General features: G+C 39.2%; 1 pseudogene; it reads right to left on the bottom strand.

The window, feature by feature from the left end:
• The window catches only part of LOC114049725, a 33785-nt pseudogene extending 26914 nt beyond the window's left edge, over positions 1-6871 (bottom strand).
• Positions 6872-17049: the final 10178 nt, after the last annotated feature.

The following is a 17049-nucleotide window of genomic DNA, read 5'->3' as shown; positions in this document are numbered from 1 at the left end:
CCTTTGTAGGTTTTATTAATACTCACAGACATAACCAGTGATTTTAACTTCTGTGGCAAGAAGAGCCAAATGGGACAAATAGTATACTAACCAACTTTGTGATTCATGATGTAGAAATAATGTAAGGAACAATTAAGAGACGAATTCGGTTGGGTGGGAGAGAAAATCAGTTATCAAAGTGATTTAGAGGGTAGAATCTCAGAATTGGAAAGAGCTCTGGATGTCATTTTGTCCAATCTACAGGATTTGATGTTATTTTTACTCCATCAGAGAGGCTTTCCCTAATGTCCATTAGTTGGGAAATGACCAAACAAATTGTGGCATATGATTGTGATAGAACACTCTTGTGCTCTAAGAAATGACAAGAGGGATGGGTTCTGAAAAAACTGGGAAGACTTATCTGAATTGATGTTAAGTGAAATAAGTAGAACCAGAACATTGGTTACAGTAACAATATTATTAATGATGATTAATTGTGAAAAACTTAGATAATTGACCAATACAAGGATTCAGGATGAAAAATGCTATTCATCTCCAGAGGGGGAACTGATAAACTCTGAGTGTAGAGAGAAGCCTATTTTTTCCCACTTTACTTTTCTTGGTTTTTTTTTTCTTTTTCAATATGGACGGTTTGGAATTATGTTTTGCATGACTTCACATGTATAAAGGACATTAATTACCTTCTCAATCGGAGAGTGAAGGGCCAGAGAGAGGAAGAGAATTTGGAACTCAAAATCTAAAAAAAATTTTTTTTAAAAATAGAAAAAAAAGAACAGGCTTTCCAAAGAGGCTCCCTTCCTCAAAGCCTAGGGGGAAAAGTTGACTTTGGTATTATTATTATTATTCACCCATCTTGAGGGAAAATATAGGCATTAGTGGAGGGAGAGCAGAGGAGAACGTAAAGGAAGCCCTGAGGAGGGGAATGGGCAGGAATGGGCTAGTTGGTGATCTCTTAATGGGATGAGCAAGGAGGGAGGGAGTGAACAAGTTTTGATCCAGGACTCCATAGCAACCTAGAAAAAAACCTCCTCTTTTGTTTTGCTTCACCCCCTTCCCTTAACCAGTCTGAGCTCTGCTCCCCTTAACTCTGGAGTGCTTGTATTACATTTTTGTGCCATCTAAATTTTTCACCCTAAGGCAAAGCCCTAGTGGCCTTATCTAGTTTTGGCTCCGTTAATCTTTATAACTGGATCTTAGCATGACCCAAGTTGTATAGTTTTTGTGCTTCAAAAGGGAGGGGTGGTAGTAGTAAGAGAATCAATGCTGTAATTTTAGTTCATTAAATTTGTAGGCTAATAAAATACTCCTAAAGGTTTTGTAGCCTATACAGTACCTTGCATACAATAGGCAGGTTTTTATTTTTTTATTTTTTAATCTGGATCTCTGAATTAATTAATCTAGGGAACTCCCAGCAAGGAATCGCCTTTAAGAATGAATGAACTGGGGTCCTGAATATCCTCAAGAATAACATACATATCATAATTCTTCTAACTTTGACTTTTGTATTACTCTTCTTTTAATTATTCTACTTACATATTTGATTCTGTTTACTCACATGTTCATATTCAACCTTCTTTCCTTGCCTTTACCAGTTTTGTAGATACCCACAGATATGATCAGGATGAGGGTCAAGATCTTGGCAAATGTGAAAATATCCTGCACTCTGGTTCCCCACTTCACGTTGATGCAGTTAATGAATGTTAGGGAGCCTATGGAGGAAATAAAAAAGTCTTAAGGCATCTGTGGAGAAAATGTAAATATAATTGTGCAACACAAGTAACAACACTGGAGCACAGTAGTTTTTGTACTTCAGCCGCTAACAGGTTCACTCTTGATCTAGGCAGCTGGAAGGACAGGAACACAGCTTCGGAGGGGTTAAATTAGCTTGTTTTATTCTAGTCTAGTCTTCTCAAGAGGGTTGCTGATAATGGGAGCCTCAACTCCCACAGCACCCCCTAATCACCCTTCTCGCAGGGGCGGGTGAGAAGGGGGGGCAACAACCCCTATGTCTCGATGGGGGTCAATTGAGACAGGCACAGCATTCCAGCTTGGTACTTCCCCAAATCCCCCTAAGCCTCAATGGCAGCCAGTTGAGGCAAGCACAACATTACACTGTCACATTCCCAAAATCCCCACTCACTGATCAGTGCTCCCTTGATTTATAGAGAAGCACAAAGGTAATTTGCCAACATTAAGTTCACAGGTTAACTTTAGCAATATTGTCATGACCTAGCACAGCACAAGCGGAGTACATATCACATTGTGTCATCCCTATATCTCTATTGCATGGTCGTAGTAGAAGTTGTTTTCAACCATAATTCGTGGGAAATACTATCTATTTTGGCCAAGGATCCTGGAGCCTATTATCTAAAAAGCATAACAAAAATCCTCCTTACTTACAAATACCTATACAAATAGGTGTAATGTATATTTTGTAACGTACAATGAATGGATTATCTCAGTAAAGTCTCCCAACAACTCTAGGATGTAGTGAGGTTCAGAGAGAGTAAATGATTAATTGCCCAAGGTCACACTGCTTCTAGGTGCTGGAAGCAGAATTTGAACCAGGAGTGTGCTAGTAAATGTTTAATAACTGGCTCTCCTGGAAAAAAAATACATGTATGCACAACTCCCTTTTAAGTTGAATCTGCATTATTGACATTTTCTCCACACTTTCCTAAATCTAGGCAATCAATGAAACAATAAATCAAGCCCTTATTTGTAATATTTGCCAAATTCCAAGGTATAAATGCTGACACTAAAATTTTTAATAATTGGCTCTCAGGAACTGTTTCATGCTGGCTCCATCACACTCCTGATTTGAACCTACGTGTTTCTGACTCCAAGTCCAGCACCCTATCTACTACTACAAAGCTGTCTCTTTATGGAACAGAACATTGTGTTAATCAGTTTTAAAAACTCTTAAAATGGCAAATGTAAAATTGTCAGCTTTTTTAAAGACAATAAATCAAAAGAAATAGGATAATAATGACAGCAGCTGCTAACATTTATATATCGTTTTAAAGTTAGCAAAGTACTCTACACATATTATCTCCTTTGATCCTCATAACAACCCTGTGTAGGAGGTGTTTTAATTATCGTAATTTTACAGATGAGGAAACTGAGGCTAAGACAAGTTAAGCAACTTTCCCAGGATCATACAGCTAGTAAGGGTCTGAGGCATGTCTATCAAAATGATTATTATTTCTCTACGGTTTTTTGGTCTCCACCAGTCATCCCCCACCCCCACCCCCAACCAGTAGCTGGAGCAATGCCACATGCCCTTAAATGCAATACACCTCAGATTATAAATAGAGCCATAGCACCACGAGATTTTAGAGCTGGAAGGGACCTTAGAGATCATCTCATCAATGTGTCATAAATTTAGAAAAAAGGGCAATATGTAAGACACTTAGTACTATACTTATTCTGTGATTGAAGCTCATCAGTCTTCCAGGCCAATGGTTCAGTTGTTTTTCAAGTCGTATTTGACTTTTCATGACCCCATTTGGAGTTTTCTTGGCAAAGATACAGGAGTGATTTGCCATTTCCTTTTCCAGATCATTTTACAGATGAGGAAACTGAGGCAAACATGGTTAAATGACTTACCAGGGCCACACAGCCAGTGTTTGAGGCTGAAATTGAACTCAGGTCTTCCTAACTCCAGGCCTAGCACTCTATCCACTAGATGTGCTGCCTAGAGGTTAATTAAGTTCACCTGAAGATCTTTATAGACCATACAGTAGGTCTCACAGCCCAATCCCTTCATTTTACAGATTAGACAGCTGAGGCCCAGAGTTTAAATGGCTTGCTATTAAGCTATCAAGTAGCAATTGTGAAATTTGAACCCATGCCTTTGATTCCAAATCCAGTGCTCTCTCCCCTACAACAAACTGTTGGAAACTTCATAGCAGCACCCCTTTACAACATCCTCAGTGTCCAACAGTATATTTTGACTGCACCTTTTGAAAATCCCCCCATCTTAAAATCTCCAAACTAACAATTTTACACAAATAATTTTGGGGCTTGTTTGGTCCAGAAATATGATCTACATAATCTTCAAATAATCAGAACCAAATTGGGCAGAATTCATCTTACGATATATGAATAAAAGCTGTATGATGCCATGACTTGATTAAAACAAGTCTAAGCCTCATAAGGCAAAAAAGAGTTTTAGTGCATGAATACAGTATGTCCTTGGGGAATACTTGGGATATGAGAAGAATGTCTTCACAGCAGCTCTGTGGTGCTACAGGTCACAATACCCATGCAAAGCCTCTCATGAGGTTAGGGACTGTCTTTTTTTGCCTTTTTTTATCCCCACCACTTGGCAATTTGGGGGCAACCCTAGTCATGAGCTAAACCTAAGCTTCAAGTGATTCTCCTGAGGGTTCTGCAAAAGGAAATAAAGAACCAGAGCCCTCACTTTAGGGACTAGAAAACCCCAAACTCAATCTAGTCCTTGAATGTGGGTCCAGATGGAGCCACTGTTGTGTGTGTTGTTTGCACAAATCTTAAGGAGATTTTTTTTTTGTATTGCTATAGTTAATCATCTGTGGGGAAACCAAGGAGAAATTGGAATTCTATTTGATGATAGAACTTAAAGCAGAAGCTAAAATACTTTCCCAAGACCTGTTACTAAGTCAAAACAAGAGCCAACATCAGAAGCTTCCTCTTCCAATTAATAAATATTCTCAGATGTCAGAGTGAGACAAATTCACAGTACACTCATGGGCAATCTGGGATAGAGCTGGGTGTCAGGAGACTTAGATTCTTGCCCCAGTTTCATTACCTACTAACCCAGGAACCTGTCAAATGAAAGATGTGGTTTAGATCAGAGCCATTATGTTCTATTTCATAGTATTTTCTTTCAAAATTTTTTTCTTTTTTTTTTTACTATCAACTTAACAAACATGAAAGTTTCAATATAAAAAGAAGAGAATTGTTTATTAAACTGTGAACTTCTATTACATATTGTTTTTTAAAGTAAATATACCAAACATCATAATAACAAAACTGCCCTGCTTTTCTGTGTTCCCTCCTGAACTTCCTTCTTCTCTCTTCTTTGTATTTTAAAAATGTTTCATAAATCATCATCATCATCATCATCATCATTTTCATCATCATTTTCATCTTCTTTTTCTTCTTCTTCTTCTTCTTCTTCTTCTTCTTCTTCTTCTTCTTCTCCTTCTTCTTCTCCTTCTCATCACTATCACTATCCACCTAGTCCTCTGTAACCAGGGGTGTACTAGTAAATGTTTAACAACTGGTTCTCAGAAAAAAAGTAACATGACACGTTTTTGCATCATACCTTCATTATTAACATTTTCTCCATCATTTCCTTAAGTCTAGACAGTCAACAGAAGTTGATTTGTAGTGCTTGCTTATTTCAGAGCTGGGAATGCTCAAACCGAATATTTAACAATCAGCTCAGAAACTGGTTCAAGTCGGTTCCAGCACATCCCTGCTACTGCCTCCCATCCAAGGAGAAGCCCTCCTTTGTAACAAAAACAAACCCACCCAATGTCTGAACATGTAAGTCTCATTATGTACCACCAAGCCATTGCTTCTCTGTCAAGAGGTGGAACTCAACCTAAGTATTTTCAACTATCTTCTGAGTGGATACATCTAAAATAAATAAATGTGGCTTTCTGGAGGAATAAATAGATTTTGGCTACAAGTTACTTTGTGTAGAAATTTATATTTTCAGATGTGAATTGGCCCAATGTAAGTGAAAATCAAAATGGAAAGGATACTGGGTTTGGAGCTTATATCCAAGCTCTGACACTTTCTATGTAATCATGGGCAAAAAAAAAATTCCCATGTCTGAGTTTCAGTTTCCCAATCTGTAAAAAAGAATTATTTGTGCTAAATACCTCAGAAGGGAACTGTGAAGAAAGTGCCTCTTAAATTTCGTAATTCTATATAAATGTGAGGTTTGGTTTTTGACTGGACTTGTGATTTCATCAAGATATGAATTTCCTGGCCAGCTAGGTGGCACAGTGGATGGAGCACTGGCCCTGAAGTCAGTAGGAATTGAGTTCAAAACCGGCCTCAGACCAAACACTTGACACTTACTAGCTGTGTGACCCTGGTCAAGTCACTTAACCCTAATTGTCTAAAAAAAAATAGGAATTTCCTATAAGGTACTTCTGTTGACATTGAAGATGGGCACCTGCTAGACTTGCCCAGAGCACTGAGAGGGTGTCATCCTCTTATCCCCTGTGCCCTGCTCTTTCTTGTGAGTTTATCTCAATAATTAGAAATCTTTGACTAAGGAAGTTTCGAAGATGGTCCATGAAATCACCTTAAATAAATAAAGCAAAGTTATAGAAGTAACAAAGATTACAGTGTATGGTACTCACAAACGCAGGCAGCTGCAATCCATCTGACAGCCACAAATGGGGGCTCACAGTGTGGGAAAAGGGGCTGAACAACATAATTAGCAAGTGTAATGGCTATGACAGCTTGTGTCATCAGCTCAATGATGATTAAAGATGACCACAGTCTAATAAAGGCTACAAAACCACCAAAGGCTTCCAAGATGTAGGCATAGCTTGCTCCAGACTTAATGATGGTGGTCCCCAGCTCTGCGTTAACACAAAGCTCCAAATAATGAAAAAACCCCTCCAAGAAACCAAATAACCAGGGAAAGTCCATACGACATGTTGTGCTTCAGAACTCCTTTGGGAGACACAAATATCTCAGAACCTATCATGTTTCCCACTATTAGAGAGATGCCATTCAACAAGGTGATACTTTGTTTCATCTGTACCCTCACCCCCTGTGCATCATCTGGTTTTCCTTTTTCCAATTCTCCATTATTATGTGGGGGATGTTTTCTGCAGCATAGAGTACGAGGATTTGTCATCTTTTGTAGTTTAGACCTGTGGAGGAGGAAAGAGGAATTCTTATTAATAACATTAGCTCAGCATTAGGGATGAACTGAGTGCCTAGAACAATTGGAAAGCAAAATTAAAAAAAAACAAAACACCTGGCCACATCAGTAAGAGGTCTCTGACTGGGCAGAAGCTTGATACTGTGGAGAGGGTACCAGCCTGAGCATCAGAGAACTTGGGTTCAAACCCTGCCTCTGGTACATACTAATTGTGTGACCTTGGACAAATCACTTAACCTTGTTGGATTTCAATTTCTTCTTCCAAAATTGGAGAGATATGGACTATGTATCCTCTGAGGTTCTTTCTAGACTCATGATTTTGTGATAAGATAACCATGAAGCTGGTTAAATGCTCCCTTGCTGGTAATCCTACAGGTGTCTCACAATCTACACATATATATGTATATATGTATATATATATGTGTGTATATATATATATATATATATATTTTAGGCAATTGGGGTTAAGTGACTTGTCCAGGGTCACACAGCTAGTAAGTGTCAAGTGTTTGGTCTGAGGCTGGATTTGAACTCAGGTCCTCCTGACTTCAGGGCTGGTGCTCTATCTACTGCGCCACTTAGCTGCCCCCACAATCTATATTTTGTGATGGAGAAAATAAAATAAATTCTGACTCTGCCTACATCAGCTGTGTATCTTGACCTGTTGGCAAACATCCAACTGAACGCACATTTATTAAGTACTTACTAGATTCTAAACATTGTGGTAGATTGGGGAAAAAGGAATCAAAACAATCCTTGCTTTCAAGAAACTATAAAAACATTAAGCCATCTGGTGTTGAAAAATGAAAAAAGAAGAACCTTAAGAAGAGATTTCCTTCATCCCAGCAAAGTCAGATTACATAATGATTTGGCTCTTTATCACCCTGGATAACTATCAGAGGCTGGATTTGAGCCTAGGTCCAACCTCAAGCCTAGCTCTCTATCCATTTTGCTAGGATGTCTGTTTAAATTATTATTTTTTTTGTTATTACCGGCAATTAGAGAGTAGTCTTAAAGAGAAAATCAGCTCAAGGTTTTGAAAAACAATGTCACAATCATCCTCTTAAGTGGTAGGATATGCATTAGAATGAAATCAGTGTGGCTCTACTAACTAGTCTTAGAAAACCTTTCATTCAAAGTTAGAGCAAAAACAAGTCAACTCTTCTCTCTGGACAGAGAGCAAACTGCAAGTTCATCAGTAAACAAAGGGGCACAAGGGTTTCTCTGTGTCCTTAAAAATGTGCTTCAGACTTCCAAACACTTCAAACTGAGCATGAACTTCTGCTACAGAGTAAATTGAACCTTTGTGATGAGTGCTCTGAGGAATGATGTCCAACTTTGCCATCATTCAGACAAGCCAAATCCAATTAACCACTGGGGGAGAATCCTCAAACGAGTTGTTGTGAAGTTAGCAATTGAAGAAGAATAGGAACAGAGAAAACCTGAATAGACTGAAGATTGAAAAATATAAAAATCCCAAGCCTATAAAATGAAGCTCAGCTTCTGCTTACAGCAATATTGCAAAATTGCTGTGAATTACTGGATTTTTAGTTGGTTTTCCCCCACTGCAAGCAATGACAGAAGTTCTGTTGCCAGGTAAGTCCACGGGTGGCCCTCATTATCAATAAAATAATCACCTGAAGAAACAGGGATACTTTGAAGAGAAAGCAAAGGCTTACCAGGATACATTGGTGTTGTGGCCTTGTTTTGGACAAAGGCTGTTGGAACTTCTGGAAGGAAAGATTATGACCCTATGTACTTTCCCTGTACAAGGGAATGAACAATTGCTTTTCTGTACCTGGTAACGGATATAAATAAGTAGAGCCAACCCCCCACTGAATATACAGGCCTGCCTTTTTTTGCTACTTCTGTTTTTGAGAATATCGCCCCTAGAATCAAATGATAGTGGTTTGGGATGCTGGTCTGGGATAAACTGGAGGAAACTTCAACTTGCTTGAGCTGAACTGTGTTATCCCACTAATGATGATGATGATAGCTTTTAAACAACACTTATTATGTGCCAGGCACCATGCCAAGCACATTACAATTTTTATCTCATTTGATCCTTATAATAATCCTGGGAGTTGGGTACTATTATTATCCCCATTTTACAGAAGAGAAAACTGAAGCAAACATAGGTGAGATGACCTATCTCTCCAAGGTCGCACAGCTAGTAAGTATCTGAAGCTAGATTTGAACTCAAGTCTTCCTGACTCCAGGCTTAGGGCTTTAGCCACTGTGCTACCTAGCTGCCTGACCAATTACAAATTTTTGGAGTTTTCTCTTAATTGTTCTTAAACAATGGGTTACTTACTGTTGCCAAAAGCAAAATGGACTCTTCGTATTCAGCTATCCCAGCCAGAGTTAATAATAAGCTGAACTAGCCTTACTGTTGCCAAGATATCCATTGGGAGTGCTGTTGGCTTGTCCAGTACCTTATACATAGTTGTTAAATCTCCTTTTTTTTTTAAAGTATTAAGAAACCTATTTATTCAAGTTGATAGCAAAACAGAAGCAGAGAAAGTATAGATAGGAGAATATATACCAAGGAAAGGAGTAAGCTTAACCAAGGGAGTCCCAGATTTCACCCAAGGGGAAATTCTCCAAAGTCTCTACTATAGCAAGCTGGGGATAGAGACATGACAGAGATGACTAGCTCCTCTCATATAAGTTTCTTCCCAGTCTTATTCTTCCTTCATCTGTCTGAAGTGGAATTGGCACCATTCATCTTCTCTCTCAAAGCCCAAAGAAGAAGACACAGAAACTGAAGCCTGCAACTGTAGTTAAAATAATAATAGCTAGCATTTATGTAGCCCTTTAATGTTTACAAAGCACATTACTTCTATCACCTCCTTTGATCCTCATATCAATCCTGTGAAGTAAGTGCTATTATTAGCTCCACTTTAACTGAAGAGGAAACTGAGGCTGAGAAGTTAAGTGATGTGCCCAGGATCACACAGCTAGTAAGAGGGATCTGATCTCAGTTCTTCCTGACTCCCAGTCCAGTGCCCTATCCATTACACCACTTATTTACCATGGAGGTAAGAGAGTTGGAGGGGGAAGAGTCAGGATGAGGAGACATAAAGGAATAACCAACACGATTTAACCTTTAGCTAAAGAAAACTGACAGGGAGTATAGGTTCTTTTTTTTTAGATTTTATTTTATTTTTAATTTGTGGAATAAAACAAGCATTTTCATGACATAGCATAATAAAAAAAGATGATTGCATGTGAAAATGAAAATCTGTTATGTACAACTTCTATTCATTTCAAATATAATCAAGTTATCATGTAAATTTTTTCCTTTCCCTTTCCCCACCCCACCCTAGAGATGGTTACCATTAGACATAAATATTATGTAAATTCATTCTATATGTACTTCTATTTATCAATTCTTTCTTTAGATGCAGATAGGGTCTTCCTTCATAGGTCCTTTTTAGTTAATTTGGGCATTTATAATAGTCAAAATGACTTATTTGCTCAAAGTTGTTCTTAAAATAATGTTGCTGTTAATGTATACAATGTTCTCTTGGTTCTGCTCATTTCTCTCTTCATTATTTCATACAAATCTATCCATGTTTTTCTAACATCATTGAATTCATCATTTCTGATAGCACAGTAGTATTCCATCACAATCATACACCACAACTTGTTCAACTATTCCCCAGTTATACAGTATAGGTTCTTACCAGGCTGTGGGAGAAAAACTAAAGGAAATGGTCCTGTTCTCCACCTTCTTTGTCTTCTTGTCATGTATTTGTCTCCTTATATTCTGTCTCAATCTGTAAATCCTTTTTTCTGTCCCATTGCCTGGGCTGCTAATGTTAGAGTGGATGCTGTCCATGCTTCCTTTGGGACAGCATTACTTCATGCTTCAGGGAGTTTTGTCCTGGCCTGAACCACTTAGATTTCCTAAATCTGCTATTTGTTTGTATTTGTTCTTGATCAGGAATTAGAGGAGGCAGAGAAGCTATTTAACCAAATATCATTGAGACAATTTGCTAATTCATACAGAGATTATTCAGAGTTTCAGGATATTCTGAAAAACTTCTGTATTAATTAAAAAATCCTTTCAACTCTAGTTTTGAAAAGCCACTATTAATGTATGAAAATTATTACATGCTTCAGTATAATATTCTCCAGTTATTTCAAATAAGGGTGAAGATAGGATCTAAGACCTTTAGAAACAGTGAAATGAGGGGGCAGACCACTGGCCCTGAAGTCAGGAGAACCTGAGTTCAAATCCAGCCTCAGACCAAACATTTGACACCTACTAGCTGTGTGACTTAAGTGACAAGCCACTTAAACCCAATTGCCTAAAAAAAGAGAAAGAAATAAAGAAATGAGACAAGTGGTACAGATGTCTTAGACTTTATTTACCTTATTACTAGCCAGAAATTAGGTGGTGAAATGGATGGCAGACTGGACCTGGAGTTAGGAAGACCTGAGTTTAAATCAAGCCCCAGATATTTATTAGTTATGAGACCCTTGGCAAGTCACTTAACTTTTGTCTGCCTTGGTTTCCTCAGCTGTAAAGTAGAGATAACAGCATTTACTTGCCAATATTCATGTAGCCTATGAGTCAAAGACATTTTTGAACACAAAGTGAAAAAATGAAAGATATTCACTATGTGAACACAGATATTCCGAACTCTAAGTCTAGAACTCTATCCACACTATAGCATGCTTCATCTCAGCATTTATATCTCTTGAAACCAAACATCTTTTATGCCCCTAGTTAGGTTTTTATCATAACAGAAGCACTCAGCCTAACTCCTTGAAAAAGCCACCCACACTTGGTGAGCCTCCATTTCTTTTCCTCTTTTCCTTCTTCTTTTAATCATTTTCAGTTGTGATCTACTCTTTGTGACCCCATTTGGGGTTTTCTTGGTAGAGATACTAAAGTATTTTGCCATTTCCTTCTCCAGCTCATTTTACAGATGAGAAAACTAGGCAAACAGCATTAAATGACTTGCCCCAGAACCTGTACTCTATCCACTGTGCCACTAGCCTTTGACCTTGTAGCTTAACTGAAATTGCCCTCTCCAAAGTTGCCAACAATCTTCTAATTGCTAAGTCTAATGGTTTCTCCAAGACCCTCATCTTCCTTGACCTCTTTGCTGCATTTGATATTGCTGACAATCCTGTTTTCCTGGGTGGTCTTTCCTCTCTGGGTTTTCAAGACACCGTCCTTTCAGTTCTCCTCCTATTGGTCCAATTACTCCATCTTCACCTGATTCTACAGCCTGTAACTGTACCCTGGACCCTCTTCTCTTTTCTTTCTCATTAACTCCCATGAGTTTAATCATTATCTCAGCACAGTTGAATTCCAGATGCGTATAAACAGTCCCAGTCTCTCTCCTGCATTACCAATCACCTATTAGACATTTTAAACTGGTTGCCCCAAAGTCATTTTCAACTCTAAAATAGTACTCATTATTTTCTCTCTCCCTCCACCTCAAACTTTCTCCTCTTCCAAAGGCACCACTATCCTTCCACTCATGCATGTTCCCAACCTAAATGTCATCCTTAACTCCTCTTTCTCATTTATCACATATATTCAATCAGTTGCCAAATCTTTATCTCTACAACATCTCTCATATCCATCCCCTTCTCTCTACTCCTGCTGCCAACACTCTAGTTTAGGTACTCATCACCGCTTGCCCAGACTATTATAATAGCCTATAATTGTTTTCTCTGCCTCAAGTCTCTCCCCATTGTAATCCATCCTTCACACAGTTGCCAAAGTGATTTTCCTGAAGTACAGCTCTGATCATGTTATAACTCCTACTCAATAAACTCCAGCAGCTTTCCTATCGCCCCCAGGATCAAATATGAACTCTGTCTGACATTTCAATCTCTTTGCAACCTGGCCTTCTCCTGGATTTTCAGTCTTCTTATATTTTACTCCCCTCATTGCATTCTGCAATCCAGTTACACCAGTCCAATCACCATTCAACACACACACACACACACACACACACACACACACACACACACGTTTCCATCTCTGCGCCTTTGTACTTTCTGTCCCCTATTTCTGTAATTCACTCCTTCTTCACCTCTACCTCTTGGAATTCCTGGTTTCTTTATGGTTCAGCTCAAGTCCTACCTTTCCCATGAAACCTTTCCTGGTCTCCCAGTTGCTAATGCCTCCAGTCTCCATCCAGGGGTGGGGAACCTGTGGCCTCAAGGCCATGTGTGGCCTTCTAGGTCCTCCAGTGCAGCCTTTTGACTGAGTCCAAGTTTTATAGAACAAATCCTTTTATGTGAAACTGTGAAGTTTGGATTCAGTCAAAGGGCTGCACTGGAGGACCTAGAGAGCCACATGTGGCCTCGATGCCACAGGTTCCCCACCCTTGCATAACCTCCACTAATTTCATTTATATTCTACATAGAAATTCATGTTATTTCCCTTATTGCAATGTAAGTTCCTTGTGGGCAGGGACTATTTTACTTGTCTTGTTCCAGCTGACAGCACTTAATAAACACTTGTTGATTGATTGATAAATAGCTTTTAATCCTGAAAGGATCATCATGGTGACTCCCCCCCCCCCCCCCCCACCGCCCTCGCCCAGGCCGTTGTTTCCAAGGTCCTGATAAATCCTACTGTGATGCCTCATTGTGGCACAGAAAAAAACTTTGATTTCTTTTTTTTTTTTTGAGGCAATCAGGGTTAAGTGACTTGCCCAGGGACACACTACTAGTTAGGTGTTAAGTGTCTGAGGCTGGATTTGAACTCAGATCCTCCTGATTCTATCTAGAACTCCATCCAGTGCTCTATCCACTATTCTACCTAGCTGCCCCATGACTCTGGTTTCTTCAAGCCTATCTATCACAGGGCAAACTCTGCAACGCTTTCCATATTTGAAAGGCTTCAAATATTGTCCCTGAGACAAACTGTGTCTGCTATCCAAGAACCAGCTTTCCTAAGTATTGAGAGGCTCAAAACTAGTAGGCTGGTCATTACATAAAGAATTCTCTGACCATGGAAACACATGAAACAAAGAAACCTATCTAATGTCCCTCTATCTTCTATGACACTTCTGCTCTACAGTGATGGTGGCAGAGAGTTTGAAAAGGGAGTAGAGGAAGCCAAGTATTACAATTTTTAGACTATCTTTAGATATTAATTCAAGTGTTGGTAGCTTAAAAGTGAGATCCTTTTCTAGTACCCAATGAATCCATATAATACTGAAGGCAGCTAGGAGGCACAAGCGACAAAACACTGCACCTGGGGTAAGGAAAGACCTGAATTAAAATCTGCCCTCAGGGGCCAGCTAGGTGGTGAAGTGGATAGAGCACCGGCCCTGAAGTCAAGAGGACCTGAGTTCAAATCTATCCTCAGACCGAACACTTGACACGTACTAGCTGTGTGACCCTGGGCAAGTCACTTAACCCCAATTGCCTAAACACATACACGCACACAACAAAGAAAAAAATCTGGCCTCAGACACTCTTACTAGCTGTGTGACTTTGGGTAAATCACTTAATCCGTCTACCTCAGTTTTCTCAGCTGTAAAATGGGGCATGTAATAGTAGTTACCTTAGAAGGCTCTTGTGAGTATTGAATGAGATAATATTTGTAAAGCACTTAGCATTGTGCCCAACACATAGTAGGTGCTATGCAAAAATGCTAGCTATTATTATTACTGAAGGAATTAAGTCTTATTAAAATAGATGTTCTTGTTGCAAATCATGCCAGAATATAAAAGGAAGTTGCAGCTAAGTAGAAGGATGACTTATAGGTCCTTCTTGAAGAAACAATTTGTACTAATATCTATTACAGAGGATGAAGAAAGCGGTAAAGAAATTCTACAAAGAACTTTATAAACTCTTGCAAACAAAATAAACATATATAATGATACTATCAATAGGAAGGTAGAGAAGAGGAGGCAGGCAAAAGATAGGTTGAAAAGTATGGTTCAGGATTAAGAAATAAGAGAGGACAAAGGTTTATTGACTATTCAAAATGCCTCATGGTGGCTATATAGCATGCACATATAGCAAGGGGTTCCAACATAGGGATGTATGCAGAGCAAGAGCCACTGGGCACTCTGGGCTCCATGCTTCCCTGATTCCTTTTGGAGATCTTCAAGAACCAGCTTGGGGTAATTTGTATAACCAAGCCCAGTGACCAGGAAGTAAGATGAAAGGACTGAAAAAACACATGACAGATACTGAGAGTTTCTCTCCAGAACCTCAATGACTCAGTGAGGGAGTGAAACTCTGATTCTTTTTGGAAGTACTAGATCAGGGACTAGGTAATAAATTATCAATCAATGGACAATCATTCCTTTTTTCCTTAATAGTATTTTTTCTAATTACATGTAAAGATAGTTTTAAACATTCATTTTTGTAAAATTTTGAGTTCCAAATTTTTCTTCCTCCCTCCCTTCCCTCTCCCCAAGACAGCGAGCAGTCTGATATAGGTTATGCATGTACAACCATGTTAAATATATTTCCACATTAGTCGTGTTGTGAAAGAAGAATCAGAACAAAATGGAAAAACCATGAGAAAGAAAAACAAAAAACAAAAAAAAAAGTGAAAACAGTCTGCTTCGATCTACATTCAGACTCCATAGATCTTTGGATGTGATTAGTGTTTTCTATCACTAGTCTTTTGGACTTGTCTTGAACCATTGTATTGCTGAGAAAAGCTAAATCTATCACAGTTAATCATGGCACAATGTTGCTTCAACAAGCATTCCTAAGCACCTTCTACGTGCCAGAAGCATATTGAATGGCATTTGGGTGAAGATCAATAGAATCAGAAAAAGAAGCAATATTGCCATAAGGAGCACTTGGACAAAATGAAGAAATAAATGAGGAATGAAGTAAACATCACAAGCTTGGCATGGAGGCCTGCTATAGTAGTGATAGGGGACTTGTATTATTGGGGACATCTGCTAGAGCCCTCTCTCTGCCAGTACCGATGTACCTAACAATTTTCTGGCTTGTCTTAACAACAACTTCATCCTTCAGAGGGTGGAGGATCCTCCCCTCTCCTCTACTCTCTTCTCCTCTCCTTCTCTCCCCTCTTCTCTCTTCCCCTTCCCTCCCCTCCCATCTCCTCTCCTCTCCAGGCTTAACAAATTATTGTTGAATGAATAAATAAATCTTGTTACAGCTATTTTTTTCACTGTTGAAGAACATATGGGTGAAGATCAGTTGGAGTTGAAAGAGAAGTGCTATGTCATCACAATATTCTCCAAACTGTTTTGAACTATCACTGTGTTGCCAACTCTTATGATTTTGGAATTGGCAGGGAACTTAGAAGTCCTCTTGACCAATTTTCTTCTCAAGGCAGGAATGTCTTCTATGGCATTCCTCATAGGTACTAATGTGGCCTCTGGTGAAGGAACTTCAGTGACAGATTACTTATGGTCCTCTCCAGACAGCCCATTCCATTTTTAAAAAAAGAGCTCTAATTGCTAGAAAGTTCTTAATCAAGTAACCCTTTTATCTACAGCCCCAAAAGCCCCAGTTTACTTTCTAGGGGTATTATCACACCTTTTTATCCCTCTTGGAAACTTGGGATGTACACTCTCATAGATATCCTTACAGTCAGTATTTAGAAGCACATGAAGTTCAAGTGACCCAATAATTAACACCAACAGTGGCCTTCCTTGCCACAATTCCATTTCTCTCTCCTACCCTACCTTCCACCCCCACTAACCTCAACTGCTCTTTGTAGCTCTTTCTAAGGCTATTTAAGCCTAATTCCCCAAATGATCTACTATTTTGGGAGCAGCTCTAATGGTACTTCCTTCCTCTGCTGCTATCTGCTGTAGGGGAGAGAGGAGAGGAGGAGAGTTACACAGATGTTCTGGACCAAAGCTTATGTGCAACTTCCAGGGGTCTGCAGCTCCCCTAGCTATCCCCATGCTCTAAGAAGGGAGCCTAGAAGGGGCAGCTAGGTGGTGCAGTGGATAGAGCACCAGCCCTGAAATCAGGAGGACCTAGTTTAAATCTGGCCTCAGACCAAACACTTGACACTTACGAGCTGTGTGACCCTAGACAAGTCATTTAACCCCAATTGCCTAAAAAAAAAAAAAGGGGGAGGAGTCTGAGAGGTCTCTCAATCTAATGAAGGCAAACTCTTCCAATCAATGCTTCTGGCCTATGTTCATCTTGTATCTTAAATGAGC

Source organism: Vombatus ursinus, unplaced genomic scaffold, assembly GCF_900497805.2.
Source record: "Vombatus ursinus unplaced genomic scaffold, bare-nosed wombat genome assembly UNPS02000577.1, whole genome shotgun sequence".
Lineage (NCBI taxonomy): Eukaryota > Metazoa > Chordata > Mammalia > Diprotodontia > Vombatidae > Vombatus > Vombatus ursinus.
This window is presented reverse-complemented; position numbering and strand designations above follow the sequence as displayed.